Below are 20,538 nucleotides of genomic sequence, written 5' to 3'. Positions count from 1 at the left end.
AAATTTAAAAAGAAATCTGCGCAGCTATATTCATGTGAAAAATTAAACTCCCAATTAAATTGGCAATAGCTGATGTGGCTTGGTTCCTTCCTGGCTTAACGCGGTCAAAATATTATACATTTTAACAGAAGAAACACATTGTTGCCAACGTTAAAGAATCGTCAATGGTTCCGCGAGAAATAATATTCAGGCGTCGATGACGTAAAGCGACTCTAGGCTTGTTCTCTGATAGAGAACACAAGAAATAACTGACGCCAACATTCTTTTTACAGCATTTTCGGAATCATGTCCTTTTTTTTGCTAAAAATAGGCGGTAAATGTATTTCCTTAGTCCATTCGTGGGAAAGAATAGCTAAATGCAACGATTGATCTCTATATGCATTCACAAAAATTCTAAAAACGAACATCAAATAATTATTTCTTTCTACAGAATCTACAAATACTGAATTCTGGTAGTTTACTACGAATACGATAAAATTTACTCATAGGTAATTCTAATTCAGAAACACTTCGTCCATAAATGTTAACTCATAAGCATTCTGACACTATCCACCCTGGGTGGCGCGGCGCTTGCGATCCAAAAATCACACTCAAAATCTTACTCATTGAGGTACATTTTGAAAGAATTTATACATGGACTAAAAATTTTCACACACTCTATTCTATTGAAACGTGCCGTACTTCCTTCTTTGATTAGTTCCATGTATGTAGACATCTCTTTGTTCAAGAGGCAAGATTGCATTCAGCGTAAAAATTTGCATGTTAAAGATATGAACTCTATAGAAGATTTTTCGTTAAAACATCGGTGATGCACATTTGACAGTTTCTAATCCTCTCTTCCGAACTCTTTCATTGAAGAGTCTAATTTTGCTTCCAGCGAATACGTTAATTCCAAGTATTTCGTTTTATGGGACCTTTGATAACCTTTATGTAATCGGTCGAATAAAAGGAGAATATTGACAAGTGCCACGAGATTCTAGTACAGGAAAAAGGCATTGGCCGAATCCACCGAATGTTTCACTTATTTTTGATGGAGAATTTATGACTTATAACTATGACTTTGCAGCTCTCGAATTGCTCTTGATTGATCAGATAGATTTTAATCTAAGCTTATTATTAGAAAAATACAAGAACTTTGAAAAACCAGATGGAGCTTTGAGGTTTGAGTGTCAGAGGGAGAATTTTATTTACATTAGATATGATCCATTTGTAAAGGCAAGCACCCGTGTACGTAAAAAATTGAACATTTGCCGATACTACAAGATCGATTCTAAATAATGGCCTTCAATACTTTACTTAATCCATGCAGCTTTCGCGAGAAAAGCTTACATAAAGTGAAAGAACTAGATTTTTAATACATTAAATGAAGTTTTTAAACCATCAACGATCAAATGATTCACAAATAATGCATTACGGAAATCATATTTTCGTTGAAGGTTGAAGCGAGTACCAATAAGCAATGGTAATTCACTAAAGAAACACATAAATAAACACAACAAAAGCACCCCTCAGCCAAAAATCAAATGGAAATCTGAGGAAATTTAGGCACTGTGATTCATTCATTCTTTAACTCGGCTTGAATTTAAATAACAGGAATAACAACATTACCGCACGGAAATTACCACTAAATTCTGGTTGAGAAGTCTCATTTGCGCTTTAATCGGCGAAAAAAGCATTTAAACAAAGTATATGACAACGTCCCTGTCAAAATACATCCCAATTCGAATTTACTTTGTAGATTAAATGGAGTTGCACTTGCAGGAAAGACGCGGCAAAAACCCGTGGGGAAGTTTTCAAGTCGTCGAAATCACAGGAAAGATAAAGCGCCTTCAATTGAGAGTGATACCATTGCATGCTCAGGAGCTCGATAAGTGGTATCACCAGGAGTGCGAAATGAAAGCAGATTTGACAGGTGGAAACACGACGCAGATATAACTTTCTGTGTCTTCGTGGTTTCAATCTCTCTGTTCTTCTCCCTTCCTCCTCCATTTTCCAGTTATCTCTTATTTAATCACTTTTAAAAATATAAAGGGCAATCTCCGAGCTTGATTGAGTAAAGAGGTCACGACGGGCCGTCGTCGACGGCTAATTAAGCAGAAACTGCTCGCGGATTTTATGCAGTTTTAGCAGAATAAGCGCGATACTGATGTTCGAGTTTTTCGCTCAGTAACAGATAAAAGTTAATGAAATATTTGATTTGATACAATTATTCAAGAGAACAGAATATCGATATCGCCTCGAGACAGAAAAGAGATTCCCTATGCTAGTCGTAGAGAAAGGCTCTCGACAGGTCGTTTAGTTCTTGAATAAGCTCTTTTTGGCTGTTGAGAAATGTGTCATTTGCAGAAATTAGCCCATTTAGCCGTTTTCTAGTGGGCTGATTATTGAAATTGATAGACAAAGAATGTGACGGGAAAACGTACCGATTCTACTGGTGGAAGCGGATGATTTCAATGGACAAGGGAAAAGTAATGAACTGACTAACGGCAACCCACGATAGACTCAATAGCTAATTCATAGTTTTCTTCAATGGTGTATGACATCTGCCCGTTTCAACCAAAAGGGTCGTTCTCCCGTTGTCTGTTGCTTTATCTATCCATTTCAAAAATCAGCCCGCAGATGAAGGAACGTATATCCATTGCAAGGTTGCAAAATCTACTTACATGATTCTTCTCAGATACAATATTACGAGTAATAACGCATTTTATGTTCTCGCTTTCGCCCATCTTATTCTGCAACCCGGGGAAAAATGTGTGAACTTTTTGATAGAAACTTTTCAGTGGTCCTTGGGTGAAAAATAACATTGTGGGGGCGGGTGGAGGGGGATTCGGCAACTTTGAAATTTTGCTCCGTTCTTTTGTCAGGTGGACGACGACATTGCCTGCCTTCCTCACAGTTGGAATCCATTTTGCTGTTCGGGAGCAGCTTTTGCTGTTCGACTCATGTTCAAAAACGACGTATATTCTATTAGTTTCTTCATGCAAATAGGTGTTTTTTATAAAGGAGCGTGAAACATTCCTTCCTACTAATTGGGCTGGGCCGAATTTTGTCGGTCCTTCCACTGACCGTACTTAAACATACTTAGCAGGAAGAGTCTCAACTACACGTTAGTCCACTTAAGTCCGCTTAATTCCACTTAAGTCCGGCGCTTCTGAGTGGCGGGTGGTGCGGTTCGGACTCATCAATAGATGTTGCACCTCCTTGGGAAAAAGCCAACAAAATTCAGTCCCTGCATTTTGCAATACCGAAGAAACAACAATTTCTGGCTCATGGATAAAACACCTATCTGCATAAGGAAAATGATGGCACATATGTCGTTTCTAAAATGAGCCACAAATTGTAGCTCCTAACTGCAAACTGTGCTCCGAATGTAGTCCATTTGAGGGGCTTGGAGGACAAGGCGCATAAGTGCAATTTTAGAAAAACTCGAGATCTTAATGATTTCAAGTAAAACTAGTCTTAATGCATAATCTCTGAAAAATTCGCTGCCAAATTCCAATTTTAAAACATCAAAAAATCAGTTTTAACTTCATTCCCGCCATAAGGATCCATGTAATTTCGAAACTTCAAACACGTATTCTTCGAAATAGCAAAAACTCCACTTAGTCCTCCAAGCCCCTCATTTAGTGCCGGTAATAGCGGGGGCAGTGGGAAGTCCAAGCGTGGCACATTACGGCGTAGAAAATTCGAGGGGCTTACCTGGTGACGGATGGAGTCCTGTAAAATATATTCGGGCGGAACTGTCGGAACTGCGGGAACTGCACGAGCACTGATTCCAAGACTGACCGCACTGTCTCGGGGCGCGACGAGAACTGAGGACTCCTCGACCCGGCGGACGCGCACAGGGGCGCGCTTGACCTCTCTAGGGTAAACCGAGACGATAAGAGGGCCCGGTGGAAAAAAAAAGGCCGAGATGCAAAATTACAACGAAAACACGGAGCGGTTCTGTTTTTAAATTTCCCGACCTCGGTTTATCTCCGCGTATCAGCGGAATCGAGCGACTTTTGACGACCTTCCGCGCGCTCCTCGGACGCCCCCCCCCCCCCCCCCCCCCCCCGGGAACCTCTGGTCGGACGAAAAGGCCAGCTCATCGCTATTCTCTGTTTATTTCTGGAATTTTTACGCTATTTTTTATCCAGCCGCTGCGGGACTCCAGAAATTTCCTCCTGGGATGGACGCCCGATCGTGACCCCAGTTCGCTGACGTGCGACGCAAAAACGCCGAAAACGCCATTTTACATTTTTTGGAAACAACGTATCATAGCGAAAAAACTTTTGTACCTTGGGAAAATGTGTTTACAGAATTCTTTCGCAAATACTATCAAGAACTTAACCTGAAAATTCGAGGTGCGTGGGTAAAACAGTTTTTATTTTATAAAGTGTTGAGTTCCGAAAAACGAGGGAAAATCTTGATGGATTTACGGCGTTCTTGCTTAGCACGGTAGCGCGGACTCCTTCGGTTCGCTTGGATCCGTTCCGTGCAGTGGTGAGGTGTGAATGATCGATTATCGATATATTTACCCATTTGAAGCTATGATAAAGAATCGATTATTAAGGTGTTCATCAATTGTTCTCCATATACGTTTAAACGGCAGATCAATCAATGTATCGCAAAGCTCGCCATTCCACTAGTTTCGTGAGCACGGGCTGAACTTGGAACTTTTTGAGAACGAGGGAGGGGGCATGAAGAGTCTGTCTTCTTGGGAATACGGGGGGGGGGGGGGGCTTGAAAGATACCTCGCCGGGAGGAGGATCTGTGGGACCTGTGCGGTTCGAAAGGAAGATTCGGGTGATTTTCCTAGCTCCAAGGAGAGTTTTGGGGGCTTTCCGGGGAAAAGTTTGAAGAACTGAGTCATTTTGAGCGAAACTTCAAGCTGTCCTCGTCAAAAAATTGATCGAACCGCAATTTCAAAGATGAAATGGACCAGGGATGCCCAATGAGTCGTTTTCTGAGGAGTTACTCCTCAACTTTGAAATTGGGCGGGGGGGGGGGAAGTTTCTTTAAATGGGAGGGCTCCTAGGGTCAATATTCTCTCCCCCCCCCCCCCAAGAAATTATCCTTCTCTCTGAAAGAATCCTCCCCCACCGTACCCTAGAAAATAGGTCTCCCTGTAGAACAAAAATTTACATTAATTTTTGGTGTCAGCTATTTCTGTTTCACTGGATGTAATGGATTCGACAACGATGACCAGAATATCTTACAAAATTTTAAAAAACAGGTAGTTTTTGGCACAATTGCAGAGAGAGTAAACGATGATGCTATGACAGAAGATTTTGAATCGACGGGGCTACTGGTGTGAAGACGATAAGTGTGAAAATTGGCACAGAGAAAAACGAGAATGAATAGATTAGAAATAGAACAACACGTGTTTGTATCGTGCAGGGTTCGTGGTCTCGTGAATAAATGTTCAATGAGGCATTTGCAGTCACGTGAATTTGGAGGTCGAGGTAGTTCAGGTTAAAAGCAAAGTGGTTCAGCATTTCTGAGATCTTATTGTAATTCCTACCCAAAAGGTGGAGTTTCACGCATGGGCTAAGTAATTGCTATTTGATTTGGTGAGAATGAAAACGCACCCGACGCAGGAAAATGAAGATTTTCAAGAGACGCAAAAAACTTCGCAGAGGGTGAAGAGGTTGGTGTGAGCAAAAGCTTTTTGGTGCCAGAGAGCAATCACTTGTAAGGGACACTTTAAGGGGTCAAGTTGACATAGATATGCCATCTTCAATGGCTTCTCTCAAAATTAGGCATTTTTCAATGAAATCCGGGCATTTGAGTTTCCTTGTTGATGTGTTTTCATTCTTACAGATTCATTTGTGACCATCCAAGGGGGAAGGCAAAAAGGCGCGCAGTGGCTCAAAGGCACAATTTTCCGTGCTGCCACGTCCCGGAATTAAGTCCGAATTTTGGAACTTTTTAGATGATCAAAACTTTCCCCGGAATCTTCTATGTTCCGGTAATTTTCAGCAATTTTCGAAATTTTGGAGTTTTTCGTCAGTTTGACCGAATATTTGATCAAATTTGATGATTTTTTTTATCAGACTGGACGGTCTTCGGCACTAGATCACGGTGTATTTTGGGATTTTTCCCGGAATTTTTCTCAGAACTTTGGAAAATTGGAATTGATTCCGGGAGCCCCGACATCTTTGGTAAAATAAAACGGTAGCACTGAACATTTTTCAGTAAAGGAATTTTTTTTATTGTTGCATCGAAAAGTCGCATTTTGAGAATTCGACGAGAAACTCGCCAGTGTCCAGTCGGCTGATAATTGAAAGATATAGACAAAGCTATAGACAAAGAGGATAACGAAAACGGAGTGGTCCTATCGAGTGGCTGTTAGTTCCTAAAGACTGAGAGGAAAATGATAGGAGGACTAACTATTGGGTCTTTCGCGGGATGCCGTTAGTTAGTACATTACTTACTATACCATCTTCTGCCATTACAAACACCCGCTTCCACCGATAGGATCGCTATATTTTCTCTTTGGCTATATTTTTGTCTATCAATTTCAATAATCAGACCACCACCGGGATAAACAAACTTTTCGGTTGGAGGATTCGAACTCGGGTTCAGGTAACCAGTTTTTTGTTTTTCATACTAAGATTAGGATTTTTTAACGAAAACTGCGGTCGTTTGAACCGAAGTTTGGTTCCTCTAGATGTCAGGTTGAGCACTTTGCTAGCGGGTTGATTATTGAAATTGATAAACAAAGCTTTAGACCAGTGGCGAGGCGTGAATGATCGATTGTCGATATTTCCCCATTTGAAGCTATGGTAAAGAATCGATTATTAAGGTGTTCGTTGCGAACACCCTGTTTATCGATCCTTTTCTATAGGTTTAAATGGCAGATCAATCGATATGTCGCAAAGCACGCCACGCCACTGCTTTAGACAATAACGAGGAAGAAGGGCAAATGGAGTGATCCTATGGATTCAAACGAGTCGAATAAGTTAAAGACTAAAGGGGAAAATGGCCATCTATGGAGTCTCTTGTGATTTGCCGTTAGTTACTTTTTTTTCTTTTTTCTGAGGATTAATCCTAATTAGTTAATATAACTTAGCTCCTTTGTCTACATCACCATTAAAATCAATCTATATTTTCACTTTGTCTAACGCTCTGTCTATACATTTTAATAATCAGCCCATACGCAGAAGGATGATTTGTCAGTGGTTTCGAGTACCCAAAAGCAAAGACTTGTCTATTTTTTTTATGTATCGATACTTATGAGCGTTAAGTTGCACTACATAATCCGGCAATAAGTCCATGCAGTGAACCTTCTTAACGAAACTAAGTTTTCTGAACCGGTGATTTAAGATTGTCAGCGCTCTTTGGTAGGACATATTTTGAGGTTTTTTGGTACCTACCATCATTTCCGCAGAACAGTCTTTCTTGCTCCTCCGACATCGCATAAATTCATTTTTGAGTTTTAAGGACTTGGGTCCTTTTCAATTGGCAGATCTAGCAAATTGGCAACATTGTTTTTTCTCCATTTAAACCTATGGAAATGTATCGATTCTTAAAGGGGCCAGGTGCTCCGACAAGAATAGATCATTTAACATAGGTTCAAATGTAGAACATCCTGTGTTGCCGAATTGTTGGATCCACCACTGTTCTTTTCCCGTGAACATAAAAAGTCGGCTTTAGTTAGCGAGGGCTTAAGTTCTTCGAGTTTTTGATTTGATGTAGGATGAGAAAAACCAATCAATGGCCGAAGTGAAAAACGATGTGCCTCCATTGCAATGATTCAAAATCTTCGCTCCTACTTATTTAATTTTTTCGAAGAAAAACGAGCCAACTTTACAGATTGAAAATACAGAATATTCTGCGTACATAGAAATGACAGAAGTTTTAGAAAAAGTACGATGACTAATTTTCCAGAGAGGAAATCAAACATGACAGGACGCCTGTGAGGTCGCAAACGTAGATACTTACGCGGTTCTGCACTTTGGCCATCGAGTGTTTGATTCACAAAAATTTAAACAATTTGAATTCGCTTGTGATGAAATGGCCGGAAAATATTTATCAATCTAAAATGATGGAAACCTTCTGCTTTCAACCTTTTACTACTAAAAAATAGAAAATAATACTGCCGCGCTAGGAAGAAACGCAGCGCCGTATACCTAACTCTTCAGACGTTGCGAAAGTTTTCCGACAAGTTGTAAACTTTCGGTAAAATTTGTAATATTTTCCTCAAAACTTTTCAGAAAGTTTCTCACGATTTGATCAAAAGTGTTTCAAAGTTGAAAGGAAAACTAATCCCAACTTTCTTCAAAGGTCAACACTACAGAGGCAATGTCGGAAAAAAAATGATGCAAAAAGCTCAAAACTGAAATGCACCATATTTGATAAGTAATCGAAAAAGAAAAATAACTGAATGAACATTTAGGTATTCCAAATTAGTGGACTCGGAGAAAATTGAGGAATTGACACAATATGCATTTTAGATTCATTTGACGTCAAGCTTTGTGAATACTACGTTTTGGCTAAAGTTTAATTGCTTTGCAACTCATGAGCCAGACAGACGAATTAAGTATCTGTAGATTAGGCAAATTAAGTGTGTAACCCTCCAATTAAACATTTGACGAACCTTATCTGTTGTTACTTGTGCATTGAAGGGGGAGGACGGCAGGGGCTATTTACTGACCTACAGAGGAAGGTCAACTTACTGATTGTCGACCTTCATTGAAGCACTGCCCTTAGTGTTTTTAGGTGAGACGTTGTTGCGATTGAAGCACCTTCCAACCTCACATTCTAGACTGTTTAACTTACAACGTCACGGAAAAGATTTGTAATCGAGTCGGACATAGCACCTAGCGATATGCATCATCTCGGTAGTTTTTATGAGCAACTTGTTTCGAATGAAGTGATATTTCCAAGTTAAGACAGAGTATTTAGAGAGTCGATGATATTGTCAGAGGTGATTCTTTTTAGGAGAGTATTTTAGGAATATTTTCAGGTATGCTATTTTGTGATAATGAATAACATGAAATGATATTTTTATGTAAATTTCGAATATGTATCATTTAAATAAAAAATAGTGTTAAAAGCATCCTCGCGAGATATTGATTTAATAGTAAACAAGGAAATGTAGCCTGAACCGAAAGAAACAGGATGTTAGAATATCCTGATTTCAGATGTGCTGGGTCCGTACTATTTTTCAGGGAATCAAGGCACAATAATTCCAAAGATTTCCTTTAGAGTAAAAAAATTGAACTCTTAGCGTTTCAGTGCAAACCTTAGGGAGGAGAGTGTTCAGCACAAGCAGATGCATTGGAATACTATTCTGAGATAACCCCGAGCGATCTACATCGATTTGGGTTTCTTTAGACTTCATCAGCGGGCTACTTATTGAAATTGATGGACAAAACAATAAACAGAGAGGACATAAAGAAAATCGAGCGATCCTCTTGCTAAAAACGGGGGGTTGTTCACTGGAAAAAAAAATCGCTTGGATCTAGAGCGCAGACTCTAAAAAACTTTGACAAGAAAAAATACTCTTGATTCAATCCGATTTTTCCTTGAGTCGAATCCTTGGCCTCCTGATTTAGGCGGATTTACTTTTATTTCAACCGGAAATTCCGATTGAATCAAGAGTATTTTTTCTTGTCAATGTTTTTAAGAGTCTGGACTCAAGATCCAAGCGAATGGAGATGTTGCATGTGTGAGGGATTTGCGATTTCACCATTGATTCTTGTGTAAAAGTTCGCGAGAAACACGATGGTGCCACTGGTTTTCTCTGGAATCATATCCCAAGCTCAAAAAAAGCTCTCAAAGTGAGGCCAAAACGGAGGGGATGTCCCACCCTACCCTGAGAGTCCACCTCTACATCAAAACAAACTCTCCATACATAGATAGGGAGCAAATACATTGACAGGGCTGCCACTTTATTTGGGGACTCCGAAACTGAAAACACGGCAACCCTACTAATGTATTTGCTCCCTATCTTTGCATGAGAGAGTTTGTTTTGATGTAGAGGTGGACTCTCAGGGTAGGGTGGGATATCCCCTCCATTTTGGCCTCTTTTTGAGAGCTTTTTTTGAGCTTGGGATATGATTTCAGAGAAAACCAGTGGCACCATCGTGTTGCTCGTGAACTTTTACACAAGAATCAATGGTCAAATCGCAAATCCCTCACATGCAACATCTCCATTTTATCTCCATTGAGACTAAGGGGTAAATGATGGACTGATTCGAGGGTGCCTCGTGAGTCTCACTTATTCAGTATATTAAATAGACTGCATTTTGCAATTTATGGAACTATAAATTCTGGCTCTTCTGGAGAAACACTTATGTGCATAGGAAAACTAATGACACATTTTTTTTTTTTTTTTTTTTTTTTTTTTTTTTTTTTTTTTTTGGTGGGTGGCCGCCTGAATATTTTTGTCTTGACTGACAATGAGTTTTCCCTTCCGTGCTGGCTGATTCGGGGCTCCAGGATTTGGGATTCGTCGTCCATTTCCTCGCTCGATTTCCTTGCTGAGTTGGCACCTTGTGTCTATTTGTAGTGGGTGCTTCACGGGCTACGTAAACAACGCAGACCAAGATAAATCGGAACTCGTTTTTTAACTTTTCCACCGAATCCGAGCGACACCTCAGTGGGAGCGGCGGAGCAATGCGAATTAGCGTGTCGCGGCATAGCGCCTTCAATTTTGCAGATGCATCACGGACATCCATCAATCACGAATAGTCGTATCTCTGCGCCGTCATCAACGCGCGTCATTTTCCAGGCTCTATACGCATGTCGTGTTGGTTCCGGTATTGTCTTATTTTTGGTGGTGCTTCAAGGACTAAGTGAGTAACACAACCGAAGATGAATGGGACGTAATTCGGCTTCCTTGTTTAAGTGCTCTCCCAAATTTGAGAAACAACTCATTTAACACACCCCAATAATATGGATAATACTGTATAAAACGATCAAAATCGATGAATTTACATACGGGTCGGTGTGACTAAACTGAGGACTTAGCGTATAAAAAAAATCTTAGACATCTAGGGATTAAGTAAGGAGATACTTTTAATAGCATCATGAAAGAACAATTTTGGCAAACGTCGAGTAAAACTTGGTAGTGCGAGTATAACTTTGGAAATAGGTCCTTGAACGGGAGTGCAATAAGTTACTACTGCATACTGTACAAAATGCGAAGGAGAAAGTACTATAATTTTGGAAAACTTTAAGGTAGGTGTAAACCTACTGATTATATTCATTAGATTTAAATTCACTATTTATTTATTTATAATTATAATTTACATTTACAAAAACCGCAATGTATTTTACTTCGTATTTGTATTTTTCGTAGTGGCAAATCATTGTAATCCCTTGAAAGGACCCATTTCCAAAGTTACACTGCTAAATTTTACTGGAGGTTTGCAAACATTGTGTTTTTTATGATGCGATTATGAGAGATTCCTTTAACCAATCACAAGGTACACCAATGAACGACTATGAATGGCGATTTTGCAAGTCGGCAACACCGTAAGTACTCCATTTAAATCCATTAAAAATATCGATATTAGGCGAGGCAAACGGCCTTACCAAGAATCGATTGTTTTACATACATTCAAATGGAGTTTTTACAGTGTTGTCGACTTTCAAGAATCGCCACCGGTGCGAACGTTGGAGGCTACGGCGCTATCGTCGAAGACATTGACATTGAGTAAGTACGCGTTATGCGTTTTTGTCCCGCACTCCGAATGCGACGTTTCTTGTAGTCGTGAAAAAGCTCCCTCCTTCCCTATCGTGGCTCTAAGATAAATTTATCTCGCCGTGCGCACGTCGATTGCGTCGGTGCTCTGAAATTTGCACCGGAGCAGCAATTTTCACTTCGCGCCTCATCACCGTTCGCATTTCGCCGATCTGCGCCAAGCTACATTCAGGCCACTTACATCATTTCGCTGACTTCGTTGACCTGGAGTCTGTCTGGCGATAGCGCCATCGCGTCTTCGACAATCAATGACGTCACTTGCCAAGCTGGAGCTCCGGGGGCATGGGTGGAACTAGGATTCGGAAGGGGGGGGGGGCACCTTGTCGAGGGGGGTTGAGGATTCCGCTGGCTCCAAATGGGAGCCTCCGCGGGAAAATTTTGGAGTGTCTCGGGAAGAAATGAGTCATCTGCAGAGCAATTTCGAGCTGTTCTTGTCAAAAGAAAGATTGAAATGCAAGTTGAGAAATGAAGGATACGTCACGTTATCATTGAATGAAATCTCTCACATTTTCCTTGGAGGGCGCATAACACCCCCCCCCCCTCCTTGTGCCGCTACTGTCCAGGGAGCCACTGGATTCACTAGTATAATGAAGTTAAATATGATCAAATTTCTTCTGTGGGAAGAATTTTAAGTATTATTTTTGTTATTTATTTTTTTAGAATCTTTATTACTTCTCCGGTTAGTAGGGTTTAAATTGGGTGCGGTAAGAAGACATCTAGAATGAAAAACCAATAAATCAGTTCTTAATCATTGCTTTAAAGAATTATGTTAACTTTTTTTTTCTAATGTGGCAGAGAGTGCATTTAATTTAAGATTTAAAAAAAGATTTAAATTCTTCTTTAGAAATAGGCGAGTGGAATAAAATGAAGTTTCAAAACAAAGCTAGTTTTACTATAGAACAATTAACGTTTTTTATGCTTTTCCATTTTTATAGTGGACATTTCAACAACAATTTTTTGTCCGTGCGTATATTTTTTCTAGTAGTTTTTGTCCGCGCGTTTTTCCGGCAGAGGAGTTTTGGTCCACCTACTAATTGAGACCCAAAGTTAATTGGTCCACTTGTAAATATTCACATCACTTACATTAAGCAAAAGCCCGCTTTCATTCAGCTATCTAATTAATGTTTCAAAATAAAATCTTCTTCATGGCATACTCATCCTCTGTTCCTGCTTGAATTGAGTCATTTTATCCTCTAATGAAATTCAAAAATTATGCTAAACGTTATTAAATACGGATACTAGAACTTTATGAGATTTTGGACTCTCTTCTTGTACCTTAATATCTCAATTTATTTTGCAAGAATCTTGAAGGATGCCTGTCATTCTTAATACGTTGGAGCGCCTTCAATTTCGTATGATACTGTGCAACACTTCTGTTGTGAAATAGTTGCTTGAGGCGCCGTGGTACGCTGTGGCAGGGCAGGCGGGCGGCCAACGCCTAGAAACCTAAGTGGATACTGCAAGCATTGCGCAATGCGTGAAGTATCCCCTTAGGTTTGTAGGGGCCGGTGCGCGTTACGCGCAGGCAGTACGCCGCTTCTGTTTGGTTGTAATAATATTTAAACTCGCAGAGTCAGCATTTTTCAGCTCATGATTTTGAAATGTTTGCACACCGTGTATAGATTATTCTCATTTAATTTTATGAAAAAAACATGTAATAAAGGAGAACATAATGTGTTTTGTTCTATTAAGGTGGTTCCGTGTCAAATTCAATGATTTTCAAAGCACTTAAATATTTTCTTTTATATTTTGTGCCATTACTGTGCTGCAATATGGTGTACGCGCAACCAAATGCTCAAAATTGGACAAACTTGACTCTAAAAGATCAATGTACAAATGGGCTAGAACCGAAGATTGCGTGTTCCTTGGTTTATCTTCCTCTTTTATTCATTTTTGTATAGTTTCTATACAACTACGCGTGCCCCACCCCACGGCTACACATGCCCACGGCTCACGAGTTAGCGCTCAGTTCCTTCTGATTTAAATGTAAAATCCCGCTTTTCCATTTTCTCAAAAGGAGCTATATGTCCACTTTTACATTGTTTCTTATCCAGCTCACAACGAGCACACCCCATCTTTCTACTTGTACATTTCCTTTCAGCATGAATACGTTCATTTTTGAAACAAGTTAACTTGATGATGTTGAGACGAAAGAGGATATTTTCGAATAAAAGCTCCTCTTACAGAACGCAAAACATTGTTGATGCATGGGTTAACAACCGCAGTCGCACAGGGGGCGCTGAAGGTGACCCGTAAAGAGGGCTCTGATAACCTGCGTCCGCACCAATGATCCTCGCTCTTTTCGATAACAAAGAGCTGCAATCCGCGAGACAAAGTCTTCTATTAAAAGATTTTTTCACATAATAACGGTTATTTTTATTCATTCGAAGCAAAGGGAAAAAATAAAGGAGTATTTCCGGCGGACACTCGCAGTTACGTTCCGTGTCGATCACTCAAGTCGAAAATGCGCCTCTCATTTGATCAGTGGCGATTTCGCGAGTTGTCAACACTGATTTTCCTACATTAAATCCATTAAAATTATCGATTTTAGGTAAGGTAACATGTCTCATAAAAAACGATTGTTATACATACATTTAAATTGAGGAAAAGCAGTATTGCCAAGTTGCAAAATTGCCACTGCATGCTCTCGCACAACAGGCTCAAAAATCAAGCACCAAAGTATTCTTGCTAATTGAGAATTGACTTTAAAAAGTAGACATTACTTTTGATAATTGACAGTTCCCATAATTATTAATTTTTTTCCTCTCGTCAAATTTTTATTTTTCAAACGGCAGAAGCCAAGGTTTTTTATTCGTAGTATTAAAAAAAAATCGCAACTGACCAAAACAAAATCAATTTATTTTGGAGGAGGAAGTTGGTAAAAATATGCTAAAAAAAATTCAATAAAATAAATGTATTTCATAACAAGTGATAAATAAATCCAGGAAAATAATACCTTCGTTTCTTATGTTTATAGAGAGCAGAGTACACGTATTATAGGTAACAGTAGAGTTCCAGTCGCGCTGCTATTGCATTGCTACAGAAGTCGCGACGGTGATTAAGTTAATGTACAATAATGAGACAGATGTATTCAGAACGAGACAAAATCATTGTTTATCGAACAGCTTAAAATGGACGGAACCCTTGGCGTTCATATAACCAGGCACATCATATATATTTCAGCTGTAACTTTTCCCTAGGACGATGTGAGCTAGCGACATTTGGACTGCATTTTGCAATTTGGAACTAATAATTCTGGCTCTTCTTGAAAAACACCTATAAGCATAGGGAAACTAATGACACATACGTTGTTTTTAAACCAGGCTAGAATTTATAGTTCCAAATTGCAAAATGTAGTCCATTTATTCTGCCGTACTAAGGAGGAACGTGGTACAATTCTTCAGACGTTGCCAAATTTCGTTTGATAAAATACGGATTTTCGAGGAAATCTGTGGATATTTTTCTCCACATTTTTCAGATAATTTAACTGACCATTTACTTAATCTTCAGTAGGTATCTGATAATTTCAATGAGAAGTATTCATAAAATTCCTTAGAAATGAATGTTTGTCAGGAGGAAATTCGGTAACATCCAAATGTTCAGGCTGTGTCCATTTAGGCTTAGCACGACCGTATTAACAGGACTAATTACCGAACAAGTCTCAAAAAAGGTCTACTTACATTGGGAGTTCATTGCACATAGACTTATTTTGCGTAAGTACGTCCAGTCGTCCAAAAGGAAAATCACGCTTCGAGCAAAATAATGGACCACTAGACAAGGTACGAATTTAAGCAATCTGATACTTGTTTCTTAACCAGAATTTTACGTAAAACACGATTCTTACAACGAAAATAACTGAAACATACTTTTAACGAAGATATGAACGTTTTTATTACACATTGGTTACGAGGAATTTGAACTACACGCTCACAAGAAACTCAAAGCTCTACGTGAGTCGAATCGCGCACTACAACGGTTTCAGCAAGCTTCTCAATCGAGCAAAGTTCATTTCCCACCATGTGTTGTTCAAACTATAAGCAATTTGCTATAGCTGAGCCAAAGCGTCAAGATCAAGGTTGCCAGATCTTTATATCGCAGAGACTGTCATGATAACGTTTAGCGCTCGATGTGAATCACGTAGAGCATTGAGTTTTCATGAGCGGATGTTTTAAATTCACGCATTAAGAATCATTAAATATCTTCGCAAGGTATTGATTTCGGTAATTTTCGTTGAGCGCATCGTGTTTTACGTAAAATTTTGATTTAGAAACATGTATCAGAATGCTGAAATTCGTACTTTGTCTAGTGGTCCATTACTGGAGGCCCGCGTGCGTGGGATTCTCTCATTCTTCTGCTGTTAATGACTGGAATTCATAACACATTGAACTTTGTTTAACTTTGTATACAGGGTGTTTCAGACCACCCGTACCAGGCCTTTTTCTCGGTTGGTTTAGGTCGTACGAAGTCGGAGACCGCGGGGTTGAATAGGGAATTGACCCCAAAGAATCCAAATTTCGTGGTCCCGAAACCCCCCCACTCCCCCTTGGGGAGTAAAAGGGGGGTCACGATGCTAAAAGTCACGGTTCCCGACCGAATTGCGGATAGATCGCACCAGAATTGAAAAGCACGGAAAATTTCACGTGGAATTGACCCCTAAAAATCCAAAATCGGACCCTCCAAGGCCCAAAAATGACTCCCTAAAGAGGGGGACAGTACCCCCTCCATAATTTCTCTTTGGTCTCAAAATTGACGTAGATTCTCCAGAAAAAGACGGTTTCCCATGTAATCGACCCCGAAGAGCTCAGGGAACATGAAATTTAGAGTCCTCGGGGTTGATTACATGGGAAACCGTCTTTTTCTGGAGAATCGACGTCAATTTTGCGACCATAAAGAGGAATCTTGAGAAATTTTTGGCGGGGGCGAAGCCCCCCTCGTCAGGGAGTTACTTTCTGCCGTTCAGGGGGTCTACTAGAACTCTTAGGAGTCACTTAAGATGTAAATGTGTTCTGCTCCTCAATTTGGATGCAATAAATTTGCGATTCGGAAAGGAGCCCCGATTTTTAAAATTGGGCCCCCCCGTTTACCCCTCAAGGGGGGCTAGAGGAGCTTCGGGGCCATGAAATTTGGATTTCTCGAGGTCGATTACCTGGGAAACCGTCTTTTTCTGGAGAATCTACGTCAATTTTGAGACCAAAGAGAAATTATGGAGGGGGTACTGTCCCCCTCTTTAGGGAGTCATTTTTGGGCCTTGGAGGGTCCGATTTTGGATTTTTAGGGGTCAATTCCACGTGAAATTTTCCGTGCTTTTCAATTCTGGTGCGATCTATCCGCAATTCGGTCGGGAACCGTGACTTTTAGCATCGTGACCCCCCTTTTACTCCCCAAGGGGGAGTGGGGGGTTTTCGGGACCACGAAATTTGGATTCTTTGGGGTCAATTCCCTATTCAACCCCGCGGTCTCCGACTTCGTACGACCTAAACCAACCGAGAAAAAGGCCTGGTACGGGTGGTCTGAAACACCCTGTATACTTTTCCTTCGAATACATATACTTATAAAATATCTCAGTATTAAAATGTCACTAAATCTAACTTGTATGAAGTTCCGATTAATATCCGGACATAATAGTTTGATCCAAGCACCTTATATAATATGTATTTATGCATATTGGTCGAGTATGGAAAGGTTTATGTGGTTTATGCTTTTATCAAATATCACTTTCCAGTGATCTTACTTTGTTACGACTTGTCTTAATTTATACAAGAATGACGGGCGATTTGTACATATCTTATACCAAATTAGGTAAATAACTTGAACACTTCACCTAATAACCTCACCTAACACCGATAACTTTCATAGATTCAAATGGAGGAATAATGGTGTTGCCAATTTGCAAAATCGCCACTGTACTAAGGAGGTGTTAGTCAGTTAAAGTTACTGATCTGTGATTTTGCGTGGCGTTTGGTGGATTTGACGATGCACTAGATGCGCTATCATGCTCGATTTTCAAGCAGATGGTAGAAAGACAATAAGGCAAAATGAACTGACAATATGATTTCAACTTGTTCCAAGGGGCCAATTATAATACCAAGCCGTTGGGAAACAACTTAACATTTGCTGGGGCAACGGTGTAATGGCTCTGATACTGTTGACAGGAATGCATTTCTACCCTTCAACCTAACTTAATAATTTCCCTGGTAAAAATTGGCAATAGGAGCTGCGTTTCAAAATACAATAGGAGTTCTTATAGCCGACTGAAGAGGGAGATAAAAAGTCATATAGCTATGTATAGAAAGTGGAAAAAATCATACGGCCGGGCTACACGAAGCGATAAAAAATTATACAGCCGGGCTATAGTTCCTATCGCCGGGCTTTACACTTTATCGCCTGGCTGTTTTTTTTCGCCATTGGCTATAAAAGGCTATAAGAAATTGTGTAGACATTCTTGTGCTCTGTAAATCCTTAAGTTTGTACAGAATCACCTTAATATTTACAAAACGCACATTATGTTTTCCTTTACTACATATTTTTTTTCATCAATTAAAATGAGAATAATCCATACAGAGTGTGCAAACATTTCAAAATCATGAGTTGAATAACGCTGACTCCGCCAGATTAAATATTAGAGCCTAACATAAAGCGGAGCGGCGACGCACTGGCGCCTACAAACCTAACAGGGATACTTCACGCATTGCGCAACGCGTGAATCCCTGTTAGGTTTGTAGGCGCCAATGCGCTTTCAGCGCTGGCTGCCCGCCCGCCGCGCCGCAGCGTACAGCGGCGCTTGAAGCAACTATTTCACACCAGAGGTATTGCACAGTATCATACAAAATTGAAGGCGCTCCAATATATTAGGAATGGCAGGCATCCTTCAAAAGTACGGAGCTTTCCTCGCAAATTAAATCAAGATACTGCGGCCCAAAAAGAGAGCGGTAGTTCAAAAACTCACTAAGTCCTAGCATCCGTAATTAGTAACGTTTAGCATACGCTTTATCGCCAGGCTGTTATTCAATTGCCATCGGCTATAAAAGGCTATAAGAAATGGTGTTGCCGGCCATGGAAGCTATTGGAAATCTTACAGCCGGCTGTGGGTCTATGGTATTTTGGAACACAGATTCTACTGCCAATTTTTACCAGGGTTCACTTTAAAAAATAGTAATATCCTGTTCTCATATGGAACATGACGTGAGTCATTTGGCTGGTAGATCGAGTGAAATGGCCCTTCACCACTTTTAAATACAAAAGTCTCGCCAAAACTAAACAAAACTTGTTGAACGTTTCATGCAGTTTTGCCAAACGACTCAAGTAGTTCCTAGCTACGTTTTCCTGTCGAAACTTTCGTCGACTACAAAATTTCGGTTTTATTGAGGAACGGAAGCCGAAGCTCCCCTACGTTTATATGAGATGATTAATAAAATATAACAAATTTTAACACTAAAACTAAAATACATTTGAACACTTCATAAACTGAACAATATGCAATAAAAATGTGTAAAAATATGTAACCTACGGATAAAATCAATTTATTTGGTGTGAAAGGAAATGAGAGGTAAATGTAAAAATATATTGAGCGTGCATTGTTCGGATTTTCCAGATGATCTTAAACTAAAACAAATTAAGAGCACATTTAAGGAGGTAGGTACACAATGGCCCTTGCCTTAAAAATCGCCTTTTAAGAAAATATAAGCATACTAATTATTTTTTTTTTATTTTTTTTTAAACTCCGTAAATTATTGCAGATATAAATATGTAACCAGAAAAAAGTTACTGTACTTGTCGTAAAATTTTAGCTTCTACGATTATAATTCGCTGATTTAAGAGTGTGTATTGAAATTGAAAGAAACAGGAAAACTAGGCTAAATGTTGTTATTTTAATCTGTAATCCAAATACAAGAACTGTCCCTCTGTACGCGAAGTCAGTCTGTACTCCCCGAGTGAGTGAGTCTCTCTCTCTTACTCTATCTATACTTTTTGTAGCAATGTAGTGCTAAATTGGTTCTGCTCTAATAAAATGTTTAACTTAAAAAGCTTCCCGTCTCGTCTCTGGTCTAGTTATTTAGTAACTAAACAACACTAAAGATTTCCTTGCATTGAACAACATACTTAATTTGAAAATGCCTATTTTAAACGTCATTCAGAAAAAGAAGAAAACCTATAGGTACCGAACTTTAAAATTATATTTAATTATATAAAAGAATTTATTGAAGGTTTTCTAACATTTGTTTATGTATTGCACGCAGGAGAGGGAATAATATCAAAATTAAGAACGTCTAGACTTCCATAGGCGGGAGCAGAAAAATTTCAAGTACTTCAAGTAACTACTCGGTAAAAGGAGTATGCTGCATAGACTCCAAAAATGATCAATTTGCCTAACATTTCTAAAATTCGCGTACCTTGATCAATTTTCAAAAAATTCTCCAGGATATGAGGAATTTAAGAAGTCGTTTTTCGCAAAATACCACTCAAAACTCTGAAGAGCCTTCTGTATCTACCTCCTTACTTTTTATACGATACCGTATTTTATCCCACGGTGTTTTAACATACCTATCTACCTATAGCTAAAGTGGACGGAATTATGCAATAATAACTGGGTATTGCCGAGTCTCATGGATAAAAGTGGTAAGAGGCATAAAAATGGAAAAATATTAAGATAATGAGTTCTAGTAAAACTCGTGTTAGAGTATAATTTGAGGGAAAATAAGTACTTAGTTACTTTTAATTTCTTTGAATCAATATGTTTAACTTAAAAAGCTTCCCGTCTCGTCTCTGGTCTAGTTATTTAGTAACTAAACAACAGGTTATGCTGCCCAGTCACGTTTAATTTTCAAGAATTGCATTTTCCG

At 39.5% G+C, this 20,538-nt stretch overlaps 1 protein-coding gene across 1 annotated transcript in view; it reads right to left on the bottom strand.

The window, feature by feature from the left end:
- The window catches only part of FASN1 (Fatty acid synthase 1), a 100,566-nt gene extending 96,707 nt beyond the window's left edge, over positions 1-3,859 (bottom strand). Inside the window, exon 1 of the mRNA XM_019049530.2 lies at positions 3,700-3,859. The gene's annotated coding sequence lies outside the window, so the exon portion shown is untranslated. The remainder of the gene's footprint in view (positions 1-3,699) is intronic.
- Between the last annotated feature and the right edge of the window lie 16,679 nt (positions 3,860-20,538).

This window comes from Bemisia tabaci, chromosome 4, assembly GCF_918797505.1.
Source record: "Bemisia tabaci chromosome 4, PGI_BMITA_v3".
NCBI lineage: Eukaryota > Metazoa > Arthropoda > Insecta > Hemiptera > Aleyrodidae > Bemisia > Bemisia tabaci.
Note: the sequence above shows the minus strand (reverse complement) of the source record. Positions and strands in the feature narration are given on the sequence as shown.